Below are 20,751 nucleotides of genomic sequence, written 5' to 3'. Positions count from 1 at the left end.
CGTTCATTGTTGGTGGGAATTCTGACAGGCCCAGCCTCTTTGGAAAACAATATGGGCATTCCTTAAAAAGCTAGAAATTGAGCTTCCCTATGATCCAGCAATACCACTCTGGGAATGTACCCTGAGGTCCCAATAGCAAAAATGCCATATGCACTCTCTGTTTATTGCAGCATTAGTCACAATAGCCAGAATCTGGAAACAATTCAAGTGCCTGAGAACAGACAACTGGATATAGAAACTACACCTACACGATGCATTACTGTGAAGCTGCCAGGGAAAACTAAGTTATGAAATTTTCTTATACATAAATCGACATGTAGAGTATCATGCTGAGTGAAATGAGTCAGAAGGAGTAGGACAGACATATCATGATGGCACTCAGTTGTGAGGTAAATGAAAAAACATAGTATGAGATTAATATCCAAGGAGAGTAGAGATGAGGGCCAGGAGGACTGGATCATGGTTGGAAGCTTGCCATAAGTGTGGGGAGAGGACAGTTAGGACAGAGAAGGGACCATATGACAATGATAGTTGGAAATTATCACTCTGGACTAGAGCTGAGTGCTGAGAATAGGTAAAGGGATATGCATGATACCTTTAAGTACCTGTATTGTAAACAATAATGCCTGAGGAAAAAGAGAGAGAGAGAGAGAGAGAGAGAGAGAGAGAGAGAGAGAGAAAGTGAGAGATAGAAGAAAAGTGTCTGCCATAGAGGTAGGCTGGGAAGTGTGGAGTGGCAGGAGGGAAACTGGGGACACTAGTGGTGAGAAATATACACTGGTGAAGGGATGGGTGTTGGAACATAGTCAGACTTAAACCCAATCATGAACAACTTTGTGACTGTGTATCTCACAGTGATTCAATTAAAAAAATGGAACAGCTACATGCCAAATATATATGGTGATGGGTGAGATATCTCACAGTGAAGTGAGATATAAGCCCTGGAAACAGGTCTGGTGCCTGGGGCAGTGCACTGGGGCCACACTGGGAGAGACAGAGGGTAGGGCTAACAGAAGCAAGAGCACCTAGCATGCACCCAGGGTGCTGCTACTTGGGAGAGAGAAGGAAGCTGCAAAGAAATGTAGTGTTTTTCCTCCTGAGAGCATCAAAGCACCGGGGAGCAGAGATCCATGCCTGAGTGTTGGGAAGCAAAGAGATACAGGAGTCTGGCAAACAGCTAAGAACTGGCATCCCCAGGAACTTTCTCATGCCCTCAGGCACCCGAGAGCAGCGGCACAGGACATGCCTCCCTTCAGGTTCCTTGACTAACAACTAAGAGAAAGTTCTCCCCTCTGTACTGAGGCTACTGCCTGACCCCCCACACCCCATCCCCAGCCTGACCATTCCAGGGTTCCCTGAGGAAGGGGCAGGTAGTCACTTTGGGAAACACTGATTTATACAATGAAATATTATTCATCTACGAATTTTGTTGAAGAAAAATAGAAGAAGCTCAAGGGAATTGTGTAAAGCAAAGTAAATCAGAAGGGTAAACACAAGTATCGGATAATTTCACCAATATGGTCCAATATAAATATATAAAATTCATGGACAGATAAGAAAAAAATTAACCAGTAAACTGAAAACTAAGTGGAAGAAGGTAGACTGACAGACAAGATGGAGAGATGTAAAGAAAGATGGTGGATTTTATTCAAAAACATGAGAATCAAATGGTATCAACTCATTAATTGTGCAAAATTCTGTTAGTTACCTAAAAATTAACATAATAAGCCAACTATAATGATATTACTACTATTTTGAGGAATGGTGAGATAGTACAAAGGTTAAGATGCTTGCTTTGGATGCACTGGAGACAGGTTTGGTCTCTGGCACTATACATGGTCTCTTCAGCACCAACAGAAGTTATCTCTAAGCACAGAACCAGTTATGGATGGAGGAAAGAATGAAAGAACAAATGAAAGAAAGAGAAGGAAGGAAGGAAGGAAGGAAGGAAGGAAGGAAGGAAGGAAGGAAGGAAGGAAGGAAGGAAGGAAGGAAGGGAGGAAGAGAGGAAGGGAGGGAGGGAGGAAGAGAGGAAGGGAGGGAGGGAGGGAGGAAGGAAGGAAGGAAGGAAGGAAGGAAGGAAGGAAGGAAGGAAGGAAGGAAGGAAGGAAGGAAGGAAGGAAGGAAGGAAGGGAGGGAGGAAAGGAGGAAGGGACGGAGGGAGGGAGGGAGGGAGGGAGAGACGGAGGGAGAGAGGGAGGGAGGAAAGAGATATAACCTTTCTCTTGCCCTGTTGATGACAGCTTAAAGAATTTGATCAAAACCAGAGTTGCTTTAGCATCATATGAGTGAACATTTTTCCTAAGGACAAAATGTGCTCCTCTATAATGGATTAAGAGCTACATTCTAAAACAAGAAGACGATGTCACTTGGGTATATTTTACTGCAAGCCACTTACCAGGAGTCAATGCTTCAACGAGAGAACAGAACCGAGCAGACCGTGATATGTCATCACCGGATTCTCTTCAAGGATTAATGGTTCCAAAGAACAAGCTGCCTCTCTGAGTCTTCCTGTAATATTACACCCAAGACACACTCCTTCCACCATTCCAATCCCTGTTGTACCCTGAGAAACATAGAGTGATTATTCACAAGTCTCAGAGGAGCAGGGCACTTGATAATCCAGTACGTGTTTGAAACCTTTTCTCTTGGTTCAGGCCAAGTCAGAGCATTCATGGGACTTGCCAAAACAGAAGCTTAATGACCCAGGTCGGATAAGGCTGCTAGGTATGGGATTTGTTTAGCGACATCTCTTATCACAAGGGAAGGCTACAGTGTCCCAAGGAAGATATTGTCTGATTCTGATACCAATTTGGCTTAGATGACTGAAAATCTGAAGGATTTTGTAACTTTTCCACTCTGTATAAAAAGGGATATCGTCATGAAAATTCAGGATGGTGTCTCTGTCCTTCACATATCAGAGCTGAGGAGTCGGGAGAAGCACGGTGAAACTTGCCTTCCCTTGCACCGGCAGGATATCAAGTGCGCCAGCAAACTCATCTTTAAGGTACAATGTGTTGAGTTTGTGTTGTTAGGTATTGAAACCAACTCACATCTAGGGCTGGACATTGATATACACAATTTATGTGTGTCCATTTTTGACCACTTAAATACACTTTGAGCACCTACCTACCTACAGTTGGTAGGGGAAAATGTACACATTTATATTTATTTTTCCGTTTTTTATTTTTCTAACATGTCAATGATGTAATTTTTAAATAATAGGAGTATGAAAATTTGAGGAACCACATTGACTCACTGAGCAAGTCTTTTTATTTATTTATTTATTTTTAATTTTTTCTGTTTTTATGTGTAACCCCAGAGTGGTGCAGCATTCAGGAATTAGTTCCGGCTGAGCCATATAGGATGTAAGAATTGAACTTGGGTGGGTAGCATGCAAGACAAATACCCTATCTTCTGAACGATATCTCTAACCCTATCTTTAAAAAAATTAAATAACAGAGTGTCAATTGGTTGTCAAGAAAACACTTTTTTAATTTTTTAAATTGAATCACCATGAAATACACAGTTACAGAGTTATTTGTGATTAAGAAAATACTTGTTATAGGTGTCAAAACAGTGGAGTATTCCTAGAAAAAAAATCAAGAAGATCAGCCTGTACTTTGGCTTTTATTCATTTGTTTTTCCCCCAAGACTTAGGAAATAATATAGTACAATTTTCTTTTTAGTTCAGTTGGTTATTATCTATTTTATAATTAAATAGACATTATTTTTTGTTGTTGATCATTGTGAGTTCTCTATACATTTTGGATATATTTATCTAATGTGTTTACCAAAAATATTTTCTCCCATTCAGTAGCTGTCTTTTATTTTTGCCTGTGTTTTTTTGCCATAAAGAAACTCTTTAATTTTTTATTATTCTTTATGTATTTTATTGAATCACTGACATAGAGAATTAAAAAACTATTTATGGTTGAGTTTCAGTCATATAATGTTCCAACATGCATCCTTCCAACAGTGTAACTTCCCCAAAACCAATGTCCCAGTTTCCCTCTCCCCCACCTCCACTCCTGCCTGCCTCTATGGCAGGTACCTCTCCTCTCTCTCTCTCTCTCCCTCTCTCTCTCATCCTCTCTCCTTCCCTCCTTCCCTCTCTCTCTCCTCCCTCTCTCTCTTTCTCTCTCTCTCTCTTCTATCAATTGCAAGAGGAACTGAAAGTTTCAAAAGTCTTGCCTCTGCTTCAACAATTCTTCCCCAAATTGAGAGAAGAATCTCTTTTGTTTTGTTTTGTTTTGATCTTCAATGTTTGAATAAACTATTACACACACACTCATACACACACACACACACACACACACACCACAAAACATCTGTGGGGGTGCAAAGAAATAGAAAGACTCATTTATCAGAGAAATTTTTGGTGCTTTAATAAAATTTAAAAATTTAATAATAATTTTTTCATCAAAAAATTTTCAATTTTGTTTAAGGAATGTTTAATTATTGTTTTCCCATCACATGTGTAAAAGCCACCAGATACTCTTGTTTGTTAGTCCAGAAGGTGAGGAGGAGAAAGCCCCTAGAATATGTTAGGTTTGGAAAGGTGCAGAGGAGTTCTTGCTCTGGCTGTGTTAGGAGGATTGAACCCAGGACTCCAGCATCTAATTATGCACTCAGACCCTTTGAGTTGTCTCCCTGACCCCTGTAACACTGTAGCACTGTTGTCTCATTGTTCACTAATAACATCTCCATTGTGAGACTTGTTGTTACTGTTCTTGGCATATCGAATATGACACGGGTAGCTTGTCAGGCTCTGCCATGCGGGTGAGATACTCTCGGTAGCTTGCTGGGCTCTTTTAGAGGGACGGAGAAATGGAACCCAGGTTGGCCGCATGCAAGGCAAACACCCTACCCACTGTGATATCGCTCCAGTCCATCCTGACCCATACCCCATAATAAATTTATTGACATGAATTTGATGTTGATAGAGTTCCCTATTAGTCAGGAGGCACCTCAATACCACCAATGGATGTGCCGACTGTGTTTTCTCCCCTTGACACCCCTCCTCTTACTCCAAGTCTTTAATTATTTGTGTGTTTAGACACACAGATAATACAGATACTGCTTGAGCTCACCCTCTCTCTCTCTCTCTCTCCTCTTTTCTCTCTGTTTCTGAAGAACTATAGAACTATGTTCCATTAATTACCACAATGAATCAGCTTGTTTAGAAAGCATATCCTGTATACAACAATCCCATTATTTTATTCTTACTCAACAGAGAAACAGATATGATAATTAAAAACATAAATTGCAGATTTTTTATTTTCTAAAAGAAAAAAGTTTCTCATGTGACATAAGTTATAAAAACATTTAAAATAATAAGTTTTGTAAGTGCAATATTAAAACTTACTTTATAAGTAAAATAAGTAAAATTTTAAAACCAAATTTATTTAATTTGCTGAGGAGATGGGGTAGGGTGGGAACCTTTGATTATTGGTAAATGGATGTGATACTGGTGGTGGATTTGGAGTAAAGTACTGAATGCCCAAACTTTTCTTATTAATAGCTTTTTTTTAAATCGTGATGCAGAAATCTTAAAACAAAAAGAAAAAAGTTTCTGTAAAAAAAAAAAGTTTCTGTAAACACAGCTATTTTGGAATTCATATCCTGGCTACTCTGTTTATTTTTTAAAAGTTTATTTTCTATTGATATTGAGGTAACAGAATTAAAATAGTGTTGTTTATGCTCTTGGTATACAAAGATATTTCACTTATAACATAACATAAATGCCAAAGATCATTCCCACTGTCCTTATGTCCAAGGTTTGTTTAATTCAATACTGTTCATTCTGTTGTAAAAGGCAAGATTTCATTTTTTCTTTTCTGTTCTTTTCTTATACCTAAGTAGTATACATAAGCTATCAATTCTTTATCAATTTTATATATTCCATTGTATATGTAAGTTATAAATTCTTTATCCATTCATGCTACTGGAAATTTGTAATGTTTCTGCATCTTGACTATTATCAATAATGCTGCAAGGAAGATAGATGTGCATATATCTTTCGAAGTTAATTTTTTGTTCTTTGGATAGATGAAAAAGAGTGGGCCTGCTGGTTCATATGAGTGGTTTATTTTTAACTTTTTATTTTAATATTTTTATGTAGACACAACGATTTACAATTTTGATCATGCTAGATTTTCAGCCATACAATGTTCCAACACCAGTCTTATCGAGAGTGCCAACTTCTCTTCACCAATCCCCCCAAGTTCCCTCCCCCACCTAGCATGTCTCTTTAACAGTTACATTTTTAAGATTAATAATTGTATCTTCCCTACAATTTCCTCCATGTACCTTATAGATTCAGGTCTGATATTGAAGTCTTTAATCCACTTTGACCTGACTTTTGTGCCTGGCATTAGACAGAGGTCAGAGTTCATTTTTTTGCAGGTAGCTGTCCAGTTTTCCCAGCACCACTTGTTGTAGAGGCTTTCCTTGTTCCACTTTGATTTCTTGCTCCTTTATCAAAGATTAAGTGGCCATATATTTGACAGTCTGTGACAATATTCAACTCTGTTTCTGAGGAGTCTGTTTCTAGTCCGATACCATGCTGTTTTAATTACTACAGCTATGTAGTAATGTTTGAAATTGGGGAAGGTGATTCCACCCATCTTCTATTTCCCAAGGATTGCTTTAGCTATTCGTGGAAATTTATTGTTCCATATGAATTTCAGGAGTGTTTTGTCTATTTCTTAGAAAAATGTCATGGTATCCTGATAGCGACCACATCAAATCTGTAGAACCCTCCATGACATTGAAGCTAAAAGCATCTTTAAAGATGAAACACCACTGACCGAGCAAGTGGAAACAAACATAAACAAATGGACTACATTAAACTAAGAAGATTCTGCACCTCAAAATAAACAGTGACAAAAATACAGAGCCCATGGAATGGGAAAGAATATTTGCCCAATACCCATCTGATAAGGGGTTAATATCCAGGATATACAAGACACTAGAATTGTACAAAAAAAAATCCAACCCCATCAAAGAATGGGGAGAAGAAATGAACAGAAACTTCCTCAAAAAAAGAAATACAAATGGCCAGAAGGCACATGAAAAAAATGCTCTACATCACTAATCATCAGGGAGATGCAAATCAGAACAGTGACTTATAATCTCACACCACAGCTACTGGCACACATCAAAAAGTTTAAGAATAACAAGTGCTGGCGCTGATGTGGGGAGGAAGGGATTCTCATTGTTGGTGGGAATGCCAACTGGACTAGCCTTTTTGGAAAACAACATAGGCATTCCTTCAAAAACTAGAAATTGAGTTTCCATATGATCTAGAAATACCACTTCTGAAAATATATCCCAAGGGTGAAAAAAAAAAACAGTAGAAATGACATCTACACCTGTATGTCCATTGCAGCGCTGTTCACAATAGCCAGTATCTGGAAACAAACTGAGTGCCCGAGAACAGATGACTGGTTAAATAAACTTTGGTACATCTACACAATGGAATACTATGGAAATACTAGGAAAAATGAAGTCATGAAATTTGCTTATAAGTGGACGGTCATGGAAAGTATCATGCTAAGTGAAATAAGACAGAAAGAGGGGAACAAACATAGACTGACTGCATTCATTTGTGGAATATAAAAATAACATAATATGAGACTGACACTTAAGTACAATAAACAGAAGGGCCAGGAATGTTGCTCCATAATTGGAAGCCTGCCTCATGAGCTGTGGTAGAAGGCAGCTGGAATATAGAAGGGATCACTCAGTCAATGATGGTTGGGGGGATCCTTAGGGATGGGAGATGTGTCTGAAAGTAGATAAAGGACCAAACGTGATAGCCTCTCAGTATCTATATCATAAACCATAATGCCCAAAAGTAGAGAGAGAGAGCATGGGGGAAATTGTCTGCCATATAGATAGGAGGAGGATTGGGAAGTGGGGGGATACTGGGGATACTGGTGGTGGAAAGTGTGCACTGGTGGAGGGATGGGTGTTGTATGACTGAAATGCAAACAAGAAAGCTTTGCAACTGAATCTCATGGTGATTTAATAAAAAATAGTAACTGTATCTTTGTAAGAGTGTTAATGGTACTATGGTTTAGATATATGTACATAAACCACCTTGCTATGCCACTCATATGTCCCAAGTCCCTGGCCCTTACCGCTACTGCCTTGTTTCTGTTTCTTCTTATCCCCTGAATGTATCTCTTTCCTTGACTGTCTCCTTAATGTAATCTAAGGTATGTTTTCCTTGCCATGTTACTAGGTACATCACAGATAAGTGATCTCATTTAGTGTTCAACCTACTTCTGACATCCTTCACATAACATGACATTCTCCAGTCCCATCCATATTGCAGAGAATTGTATGAGGTTATCATTCATTGCCATTGCAAGTTACTTCATTGGGTGTATGTACCACACTTACATTATCCACTCATCTGTCATTGGACATCTTGGTTGATTCCATATCTTAGCTTTTATAGGAACAAAATGCTGCAGTGAACAATGTTTGCATATCTCTTTTAGAATGAATGTCTTGTGTTCTGAGGTATATACTGAGAAGTGGAATTACTGTATCCTTATTATTTTAAGAAATATCCGTATTTTTCCATTGGGGCTAAACCAGACAACATTCCTACCAGAAGTGCACAAGAGCTCCTTTTTCACCACATCCCCAGCAATATAGATTGTGTCCAGCCTTTTTATATGTTCTATTCTCACTGATGTGATGAGATATCTCATTGTTGTCTTAATTTGGATTTCCTAATTACAGTTTACACCTGTTTTCTCAGAAAATAATCAGACAACAGTTCCAACACCACTGAACGAGAGTTCCTTTTTCATTGCATTCCTGCCAACACTTGTTGTTTCTGTTCTTTTGGGTAGAGGTCCTTCTCACCTGTGTCAGATGATATCTCATTGTCATTTTTATTTACATTTCCATGGTAATGATGCCCTATTTATGTTAACTGTCATTTTGTCTTTTTAAAAGCAGAGTCTATCAGTTCCTCTTCCCATATGTTCAAAGGAAAGTTTTGTTTGTTGTTTTTATTTTTGTAATTGAACGGTGAATGCTTTATATACCTTTGATTCTAGCCCCTTTTCATATATATAGTGTACAAAAATTCAATTCTATTAAGTACTGTGACGTTTTATTTTAGCTGTAGATTCCTATGCAGGGGCAGAAATACTTTTAATTTGATGTAGTCCCATATGTTTATTTTTGTTTTCTTTGGCAATGTAGTTTAAAGATACATCTAGAAGTTAATATCATGGACAGATATGCCTATGCTTTCCTCAGTGTATTTTATGGGTTCTAAAATAAAGACAGAGATATTACATTTTGAGTTAACTCTTGTATATGGTGTGAGATACAGATTCTTTTTTTTTTTTTGCATATAGCTAACCAATTTTTCTAACACCCATTTGTTAGAGTGTTTTCTTGCACAATTTAATGATCTTCACTATTTTGTCACAAATTAACTTTCCATATATCTGCAAGTTTTCTTCTGGGCTTTCAGTCCTCTTCCATTTCTATGAGAGCTTATTTTTATTCCAGTAGCATACTGTTTTGATTATAATAGCTTTGTAGTAAAGTCTGGGAATGCACTGCATCTTAGCTTCTTTTTTTAGCCAGAATTGGATTGGCTACTCAAGGATATTCCATACAAAGGTTGGTGGCATTTGTTCCATTTCTTTGAAAAAGCAGCCATGAAATTTTTATAAGCATTGGACTGCTTCTGTACATGGCCTATTTTTTTGTTCTGGTTTGGTTTTTCATGGGAAATACACCTGGAAGAACTTGGACTATTCACACTCTAAGCACCTGGGTCACTTCTGGCAGTGCTCTGGGGATCATGGCTGTGCTAGAGATGGAAACCAGGCCTTCTGTACCCAAAGTATACATTAAGTTTACTCTTCAGACATTGTAAGGCCCATCTTATGTTCAGGAAATTATTAAGTGACTGGTGATAGTCACTGGGATGGAAGTTCGGAAGAGCAATGGAAGAAGCAGTATTTTAGTCAAACATGTTTTAGCCAGGAAACAATTACCTTTTTATGTTTGTTTTTTGGCCCCACCTGACTGTGCTTAGGGTTTACTCCTAGCTCTGTGCTCAGGAATCACTCCTGGCAGGACTCAGGGGATCATACGTGGTACCAGAGATTGAACCTGGGTCGGCCACATGCAAGGCAAACACCTTACCTGCTGTGCTATTGCTCTAACCCGACTTTTAAATATTTGTTCTTGTACTACTTATGATAGTATTAGTACTCACAGAGTCACATATAGAAGTGTTCAGGGGAAAATGAACTTCATCCAGACATGTTTAGGGACCACACAGAGTAAGGGATTGAACTCTCGGTTTCACACATGCAAGGCATGTGCTCTACTGTCTGAGCCAGATTGCAAGACTGCCTTTTACTTATTTATTGAAGTTATAGTTTAGGTAAAATAGTTGCAATATTATTAACATTTATAGATTTTATGTACAAAGTTACTGCATCTTCACCATCTTCACCTAAGTGCAAAGACCCTCCACCAATGTTGTTGTGTCTCTTCTATTCTGTCTCTCCCTTCCTCTTCTTCTGTGACTTCCTTATTCTGTGTCTTCCTTCTTCTGTTTCTTCCTCCACCTCCCACTGTTTGTTAACCTCAGTTTTATGGTTAAATCCCCAAGATATTGTCATCACTTAATAATGCTAATTCCTTTTGTGACATGAATGAGATCTTCCATTATTTGTCTTCCTTCTGATTTTTTATTTAACATTATAACTTTCAGTTCCATTCAAGTTTCATAAAAATGAAAATTCCATCTTTTCTTCAACTGAAGAGTATTTCATTATATGTTTGTGCTTATGTATAGTTTTGCAACTTTATGCATTCATCTGTCATTGTACATTTGTGTTATTTCTACATCTTGGCTCTTAAACTTATCATTTGCATGTATCTTTTTGAATTAATGTTTTTGTATTCTTGGGATAGATGCTGAGAAGTGGAATTAGAGGGTCACAAGTAAGTTTTATTCTTTCTTTTGGGTAAATCTTGATACTGTTTTCCATAGAAGCTTCATCAGTTAACACTTTTACCAACAGAGAATGCAGGTTTTGTTTCATCAAATCCCTGTCACATTTTTCCTATCACATTTTTCCTATCAGCTAATTTCACTGTCACTTTTGGCTTGCATTTTTATGAGGGTAGTAATGATCAGTGATTTTCCATATGTTGCTGACTGTGTTTATTCCCAAAGAAAGAAATACATCTCTTTTAATGGGAGTAGGATTTAAAACTTGTCAGGCAAATTATCACCTTTATTTCATCATTTGGGGGGAGGAGGAAATGTCAATGCATCAGATGAGTGGGACTGTCAGAATTGAATTCATGACACAGAGTATGCTCCATGGGTAACTCACAGGCTTTTTTCAGGACTCAAAACTGGTAACCAAAAAGTCAAATCCAACCAATAGATATATTCTTATGGTCATTAGAAAGATGTCTTAATTATCAATACTTTGGTAATAGAAAATATTTTACACATTTTGAACTCAGTGCTTCAGCTTCTCTTGGAAAACTCAAATACCTGGCAACATTGAGATGACACCTCTCTGGCCACAGCTGAAGCTGAGAGAAAATTTCTTCTTTAATTAGGTCATGCTTAAAGAATTTGTCATGGAGCTTCTTACACAAATGCCTTAAATAACCAGATATATTTATCAAGATCATGAAACTAACACTGGTAAAATAAAATCAGCTGAATATTTGATTTGTATCCTTAATTTTTCTCAAAAAATTCAATTTCCTATTCTATCATCCAATCTGAGATACCATAATTGATATCAGTACTAGACAGAAGACATTATGAAAGAGAGAGTGTGAGAGAGAGAGATAGGAAAGGAGGGAGATTCTTAGTCTCCAGCAATTCATGACATTTTAACACTCTTTCCTTGGTTTTTGTGCCTTTGACCCTTGTAATTAAAGTTATCAAATACTTTGTGGAATGTTCTCCTAAGTAAACTTAAACTTCTGGTGTTAGTAGAAGTATACCACAGAGAAATGTGTGCTCTTTTGTCAGCTATCAAAGAAAGCGTGAGGGGGCCAGAGAGATAGCACAGCAGGTATGGTGCTTGCCTTGCATGCTATGACCCAGATTTAATCCCTGACCCCCATATAATCAGCTAAGCCCTATCAGGAGTGATCCCAGAGTGCAGAGCCAGGAATAAGCCCTGAGCACTGCTGGATGTGGCTCCCAAATTAACAAGTAAACAAGCAAAAGATGAAACATATCAACATGCCTTATTATTTTGGCTGTAGAGATAGCATAGGAAGATAGCATAGGAAGTAAGTCTTGCGCATGACTGATCCAGGTTTCGACCCCAGGACCAAACTGGGCACTGCCAAGAGTGGTCCCTGAGAACAAAGCCTAAGGACTTGTAGGTGTGACATAAAAACCAGCAGGAAAAATACATGACTTTTTGCAGCAACCCCTCTCATTTTTAAGTTCTTTATTAATTTTAGTTTTATAAAATGCATATTACAGGTAGAAATTATCACTTTGGACAGGAGAGAGAGAGAGAGAAAGAGAGAGAGAGAGAGAAGAAAAGTGCCTGCCATAAGAAGGTAGAGGAAGGTGGGGTGTAGGGGGCCGAAGGGAGACTAGGGACATTAGTGGTGGGAAATGCACATTGGGAAAGGGGCAGATGTTGGAACATTATGTAATTTAAATGAAATCACAAACAATAATAGTGAGTTCTCTATTGAAATATTAAATGTATTCAAAGTATAGAGAGAATAAAATGAATATCATTAGGTACTTAGGTGGGGGCTGGGTGGGAGGGGGGTATTTTGGGGTTCTTGGTGGTGGAACATGTGCCCTGGTGAAGGATGGGGGTTCAATCATTATATTACTGAGACTTAAACCTGAAAGCTTTGTATTTTTTTCACGGTGATTCAATAAAATAAAAACTTAAAATAAGAGAAATGAGTCAGAAAGAGAGAGACAGACATAGAAAGTTTGCACTCATCTGTGGAATATAGAATAATAGACTATAAGACTAACGCCCAAGAATAGTAGAAATAAGTACCAGGAGAATATTTCCATGGCTTGGAGGCTGGTCTCTCTTTCTGGGTAACTCAGGGAAGGGACCACCAAGTAAAATGTGGTTGGAGGTCATGTGGGGGAAGGGTGAGGTGGGTGGAATACAGACTAGAGACTGAACACAATGGCCACTCAACACCTCTATTGCAAACCACAACACCTAATCAGAGAGAGAGAACAAAAGGGAATTCCCTGCCACAGTGGCAGGGTGGGGTGGGGGGAGACGGGTCTGGGGAGGGGGGGAGGGATGTTGGGTTTACGGGTGGTGGAGAATGGGCACTGGTGAAGGGATGGGTTATTGAACTTTGTATGGGGGAAGCATGAGCACAAAGATGTATGGATCTGTAACTGTACCCTCACGATGACTCTCTAATTAAAAATAAACTAAAAAAAAATAACATTGCTAAATAAATCATGCAAAGAACATAAAGGAAAGAGAAAAGCAAAAAAAAAAAAATACAAATGACTGAAAGGCACAGAAAAAAAATGCTCTACATCACTAACCATCAGAAATATGCAAATCAAATCAACAGTGAAATATCATCTTACAGCACAAAAACTGGCACACATCAAAAAGAACAAGAACAATCAGTGCTAGCACAGTGTGGGGAGAAAGGGAGTTTCTTTCACTGTTCGGGGGAATGCTGACTGGTCCAGCCTTTCTGGAAAACAATATGGCATTCCTCAAAAAAATTATAAATTGATCTTCCATATGGCCTAGAAATACCACTTCCCGAGGTCACAAAAAAGCGCAATAGAAATACATCTGCATCCGTATGTTCACTGCAGCACTGTTCGCAATACCCAGAATCTGGAAACAACCCATGTGCCCGAGAACAGATGACTGGTTAAATATTTATCCATCTACACAATGGAATACTATGCAGCTGTCAGGAAAGATGAAGTCATAAAATTTGCTTATAAATGGATGGTCATGGAGAGTATCATGTTAAGTGAAATGAGTCAGAAAGAGTGAAACAGACATAGGCAATCCACTGAGATTCGACCCGGGTGGCCATGCCTTTGCACAGCTGCTTTGCTGCTGAACGACCAGGATCCAGAGCCAGCTATATTACTTCTGGTCCCAGCAAGTGCTTGCAGCCATGTCTCCAGACTGTGAACTAAGCTTTAGCCCCACACCAACTAAGGGGGGAAATATCCTTCTTCCTTGGTTTTTCTTCCGTCTGGGAGGAAGCAGCGTGGTGTCTGCCATGTTATGGAACTTTTAAACAGATATGAACTTGGTAGTGCGGGGAAAAAAATGTGTTTTGAACTTGAAACAGCGGAACACTTGGGCAGTCTCGGGCCAGGGCCGGTGCCGACTCGCGCTCCGCCGAGATTCGACCCGGGTGGCCATGCCTTTGCATAGCCGCTTTGCTGCTGAATGACCAGGATCCAGAGCCAGCTATATTACTTGGGGTCCCAGCGAGTGCTTGCAGCCATGTCTCCAGATTGTGAACTAAGCTTTTGCTCCATGCTGCTCCAGGAAGGGAAATGATGCAATTTCCAACTTAAATCTCCCTGGACTTAATTACTAAAATACAGAAATCCTAAACCGACTTTATATCTCTTCATTCTCATCAGTGGAAAACTAATTATCAAATGCTTCCTTGTCAATAGGGATGTATTTTGGGGGGAGAAACTCCAACAAGAATAGTGAGTTATGTGTTGAAACTCCAACAACAATAGTGAGTTTTATGTTGAAATATGGAATGGTAAAGAGAAAATGAAGTGAAATTTATCAGTTATGCAGGTGGGGGTGGGGGGTGGGGGGTGTGGGGGTGGGATGTATAATGGGTGGGTTTTTTGGGGGGGGGTTGGTGGTGAAATATGGGCACTGGTGAAAGTACGGGTGTTTGAGCATTGTATAACTAAGACATAAGCCTGAGAACTTTGTAACTTTCCACATGGTGATTCAATAAAATAAATTTTAAAAAGTGAGCAATGGAAAATAGATGATCTAGAAAAATGTGTGCTTTGAACTTGAAACAGCCACGGGATACAGGGCCAGCCCCAGCCGGGGCCGGTTCTCCGCTCCGGCTGGCCGGGTTTTCGGCCCGGGTGCCCATGCCTCTGCAGAGCCGGTGGATGTGGAACGAGCGGGAACCAGAGACAGCTTTAGGAATTGAGGTTCCAGCATCTGGCAGAATTTTCCCTGGACTTTATACAGAAATCCAAAACCGTGCGGACACGGCAGCATCCGCGCAACTTAACATTTATAATTGTCAGCAATGTGAAACGTTTCCTTTTGAACAGGTCTGACTTGGGGGGGAAACTCCAAATAATAACAGTAAGTTTTTGTTGAAATATTGAATGTTTTTAATGTAGCAGCCACCTCTCTGGACTGTGAACTAAGCAAAAGTCCCATGCTGGCCGACGCGGCGTGGCGTACACCATACTATGAGGCGCTGGAGGGAGGATGAGGGGGAAAAAGGAAAAAAAAATGGAAAAGGGAAAAGGAAAAAGGAAAAAAAAAAGAGAGAGAGAGAGAGAGAGTTATGTACTTGTAGCAGTGGGGCTACATATCTCTTCATTTCCAGCAATGAAAAACTAATTATCAAATGTAGTAGGTCTGTCTCTCTTGGTTGGAAACTCTAACAACTATAGTGAGTTTTGTGTTGAATTATGGAATGTAATCAAGGTAAAGAAAAAATGAAGTGAAATTCATTAGTTATACAGTAGGGGGTAGGGGGTGGGGGCGGGGGGTATACTGGGGTTTCTGGTGGTGGAATATGGGCACTGGTGAAGGGATGGGTGTTTGAATATTGTATAACTGACATATAAACCTGAGAACTTTGTAACTTTCCACATGGTGATTTAATAAAAAGTTTAAAAAAAAAAGAGCTCTTAACAGATTTTGCTAATCCTCTACTAAACAATGCTATATTCAGACAAATGCCTTTGAAAGTTAAAAACCTGAATCATTGCCTATAAATTGACTTCACATATTTTGTTAGACCATGGGAAATTATCATCCCAAGTATACATATAGGCAAAAGGCATTTAAAAATGCATAGCATTTGAGGGAAAGATAAAATTTCACCATTCTTTCTCTCTCTCTTTTTTTCCCTTTATAATAAGTACTATCTGTTATCAAAGTGTTTCCTGCAGTGAGGGGCAGATGCCTGAGATTGACAGGCTTTATACAGCACTGAGACACATAGGCAAAAGTTACTTAAGCATCTATCAATCTTGTGATTGATTCAAAGATAATGTCAATGTGCTCTTATTATGCATTTCATACCCGATTTACACTTGCTAATTTCCTTGTATGTAAGACAAATCAAGTTTTTTTATTAAAGTTTTTGCTAGGCAACAATAAAAAAAAGAGTGAAACAGACATAGAATGACTGGATTCATTTGTGGAATATAAAATATCATAATATGAGACTGACACCTAAGGATAAGGGCCAGAAAGATTGCTCAATGGTTGGAAGACTGCTCATGAGCTGGGGTAAAAGGCAGCTGGGATAGAGAAGGAATCACTAAGTCAATGATGGTTGAAGGAATAGATGGGGATAGGAGATGTGTGCTGAAAGTAGCTAAAGGACCAAACGTGATAGCCTCTCAATATCTGTATTGCAAACCATAATGCCCAAAAGTAGAGAGAGAGTAAGAGGGAAATTGTCTGCCATAGAGATAGGAGGTGGGGCTGGGGGGGCGGATACTGGGGACATTGGTAGTGGAAATTGTACAGTGGTGGAGGGATGGGTGTTTGATCATTGCACGGCTGAAACTCAATCATGAAAGCTTTGTAAGTGTATCTCACAGAGATTCAGTAAGAATCCATGCATTTTTAATGGTTCAAAGCTTGCCATAAAGTATGTGGGAGATGAAGAGCTGTTAGGACGGAGAAGTAACCAACATGAAAATAACAGTTAGAAATTATCATTTTGGACAGGAACTGAGTCCTGTCCAAATGAGCGTTGAAAGTAGGTAAAGGGATTAACTTGATAACCTTCCATTAATGATATTACATGCCATAAGGCCCAAAAGGAAAAAGAGAGAGAGAGGAAGAGAGAGAAGAAAGAAAAAAGTGCCTGCCATAGAGACAAGTGGGGGCAGGGAGAGGGAAACTGGGAACTCTGGTGGTGGGAAATGCACACTGATGAAGAGACAGGTGTTGGAACATTATAGATCTGAAACCCAATCATTAATAACTTTGTAACTGTGTATATCATTGATTCAATAAAAATTTATAAAAACAAAATAAAAATAAATTAAATGCATTTCCTATTTATAGAAGGTCTTATAGTTTCCATGATACTAAATGATGATGTTTAAATTTCCCAACAGTTTCCAGCAAAACATGCAGTTACACTATAAAACAACAAGGGAGAACTGAGAGCTATTTTGGTGGAAATGACACCTACAGACCTTAGTGAGACATGCTTCTGGAAAACACAGCATCACTGAGAATGTGATTATAGCACCTGACAATATCATAAATTATGTAAAGGTTTTACTTTTATTTTACTAAAAGTTTAACTGTAGGTAATCCAACCCTTGTCTCTTGTCGCTTGTCATCCTGTTCATCTTCAATTTGCTTGAGCGGGCACCAGTAACGTCTCTATTCGTCCTTGTTGCATCCTAGTGTAGCCCAAAGGTATCTGCTTGCTCCAGGAACACAAAGAGCCTCAAACCATTCATTCAGGGTTTTGATGAAGAAATCTGACCATGTCGTAGGTGGGTGACCACGTGGTCTTTTGACGTCCCGTGGAATCCAGTCAGTAACAGGTCTAGTCCAGCAGTTGTCTATAAATCACATTACATGTCTGGCCCATCTGATTTTCAACACCTTGGAAAATGAGACAGCGTCTCTGATTCTTGATCGTCGATGGAGGTTGGAACTCCAGATTCCTTCTCTCACTTGAGTGAAATGTGACATTCCAAGTACAGCTCTTTCGATTCCTCTTTGGGAGACCCAAGTAGCGTTCTTGTCCTGTTTTTGTAGGGCCCAGGTCTCTGAGGTGTATGTAAGTGCAGGAAGAATGGTGGAGTCGAAAAGATGTGCCTGAAGTCTAAAGTTCTTCATCTTCTTAACCACTTTTTCGACACTCTTGAAGGCATTTCAAGCTGTTCTCTTCTTCCTGCGCAGTTCTGGGGCCAGGTCGTTCCGTATGTTGAGTTCTTGACCCACGTACACATAGCTGCTGTATTCAGAGATGTCCGTTCTATTGAGAGCAAACGGAACATCAGGGACTAGTTTGTTTTTCATAAACATTATTTTGGTGAAATTCAGCTGCAGTCCAACCTTTCCACACTTGCAGACAAAGTTGGCCAGCATTTGTGCCATTTGGCTAATGTTTGGTGTTATTAGAATGATGTCATCAGGGAAGTGGAGGTGGTATAGTTGCCCACAGTCTATCATCACTTCCATTCCTTCCCATTCCAGTCATCACACGACATTCTTGAGGGTGGTACTGAAGAGTTTTGGTGAAATGATATCACCCTGCCGGACCTCTCTCTTTATGTCAATGATCACTTCTTTGTAGAATGGTGAGATCCTGGTGGTGAATACGTAATACTGATCATGGACCCTAAGTCTTAGATAAGACTTTTTATCCCTGTAATCTAAAGTATTTTAGACCTTTCTTTCCTAATGATTAGGAACAGAGATGAATAAAGCCTAAATGTAGGCTAGGTCAATAAACAGCAAAGTATTTAATGTAGTGTATAATTTATGCCTCTTACACTGGCTTCCTTACAGGCAAAGTGGTGTTGTGCCTATCATCCAGAACACTCGTGGAAAACAGCAGGACCTCAGAAAGCTGCTCCTTCTCACCTGGGAGCTCCATGCTGTGTCTCATATTTCACAGCCACAGAAATTCTCAGATCATTCTTAGATAGGTCTGGAAGGGAAATAAAATTCAATTTTTTAATCTTTATAGAATACTGAAAGTTGCTTGAAGTTCCACAAAACCAAGCTACTTCCTACTTCAGGATATGGCCTCTGTAGATCTTTCACCTCACTGGTCCAAGTGTAAGAAACTAATATCACAAGTACTGCACTGCACTGTCACTGTAGTACTGTCCTCCCGTTGTTCATCGATTTGCTCGAGCAGGCAATAGTAACGTCTCCATTGTGAGACTTCTTGTTACTGTTTTTGGCATATTGAATATGTGATGGGAGCTCACCAGGCTCTGCTATGAGGGAAGGATACTCTCGGTAGCTTGCCGGGCTCTCCAAGAGGGACAGAGGAATCAAACCCGGGTCCGAGGCCTCCAAGGCAAATGCCCTACCCGCTGTGCTATCGCTCCAGCCCATCACAAGTTCAGAACATACAAAATATAGCATATATTATTATGTGACTATAGTACAAGATTATTCCATATTTTAAATTCCATATTCTATATCTATATTATAAAATATAATTTAATGCATATAATCACTATTCTGTATAGTAAATATAAAATATTAGATGTTTACTCCATGAAGTCTTTTCTAAGCTACTCTCTAACTTCCAGGTTACATAGGCTGTAGCACTGTAGCTCTGTCGTAGCACTGTCGTCCTGTCCCATTGTTCATCAATTTGTTCAAGTGGGCACCAGTAATGTCTCCATTGTGAGACTTGTTGTTACTGTTTTGGGCGTATCAAATACACCACGGGTAGCTTGCCAGGCTCTGCTGTGAAGGGGCGGGGAGGGGGGGAGCAGGGAATACTCTCAGTAGCTTGCCGGGCTCTTGGAGAGAGAGGGAGGAATCGAACCCAGGTTGGCTGCAAGCAGGGCAAACACTCTACCCACTGTGCTATCACTCCAACCTCTCAGATTTACAGAGGTCAAAAATGACTCTTCAGAAAGAAAAGTGCAAAAGGACTTTGAAAGTTCATGCTATAGTATCCTATCAATCACTATTGAATAAAAATTTTTAATTAATTTTTATTAAAAACACTGAATTACAAAGTTGTTCATTATGTTTTTTTCAAGTATTCAATGCTCCAACACCACCAGGGTGAACTTCCCTCCACCAATATCCCCAGTTTCACTCCCAATCCCAGTCACCCCCTTAGACACATAACATTTACTTTCTATTGTTTATTCCAAGAAAGTTTGGTAAGAAGAATCATCATGATATAAATCAGTAAGAGCCAATTTGTTATTAGTCTATGATTTTGACCTATGTAAATAGCACTGTCATCCCGTTGTTCATCGATTTGCTTGAGCGGGCACCAGTAACATCTCCATCGTGAGACTTGTTGTTACTGTTTTTGGCATTTCGAATACGCCATGGGTAACTTCCCAGGCTCTGCCGTGCAGGCAAGATACTCTCGGTAGCTTGCCGGGCTCCCCGAGAGGGGTGGAGTAATCAAACCTGGGTTGGCCACGTGTAAGGCAAATACCCTACCATCTGTGCTATCGCTCCAGTCCAAATATAAAGTATATTACATTAAATGTAATTTATACTTGAATCTTATAAATAATCATGGCATTAATAAACCTTTTTTTCATGCTAATATATTTTTGAGTTTACATAAAATAGGTAAGGCCTAAATATGCAAATTTCCCCCATACTTTGTATAAACACTGTGGTTTACAAAGTTGCTCATGATAATTTGTTGCTCTCATATTATGAACTCAACAAATGCTGTCACTATTCTGATAATATTTGCTAAAACATCTGTTTGTCATTTATTGTGGTTTTAATATGGCATCTCATTTGTGTGTTA

The sequence above is a fragment of the Sorex araneus genome, chromosome 2 (assembly GCF_027595985.1).
Source record: "Sorex araneus isolate mSorAra2 chromosome 2, mSorAra2.pri, whole genome shotgun sequence".
Taxonomy (NCBI): Eukaryota; Metazoa; Chordata; class Mammalia; order Eulipotyphla; family Soricidae; genus Sorex; species Sorex araneus.
This window is presented reverse-complemented; position numbering follows the sequence as displayed.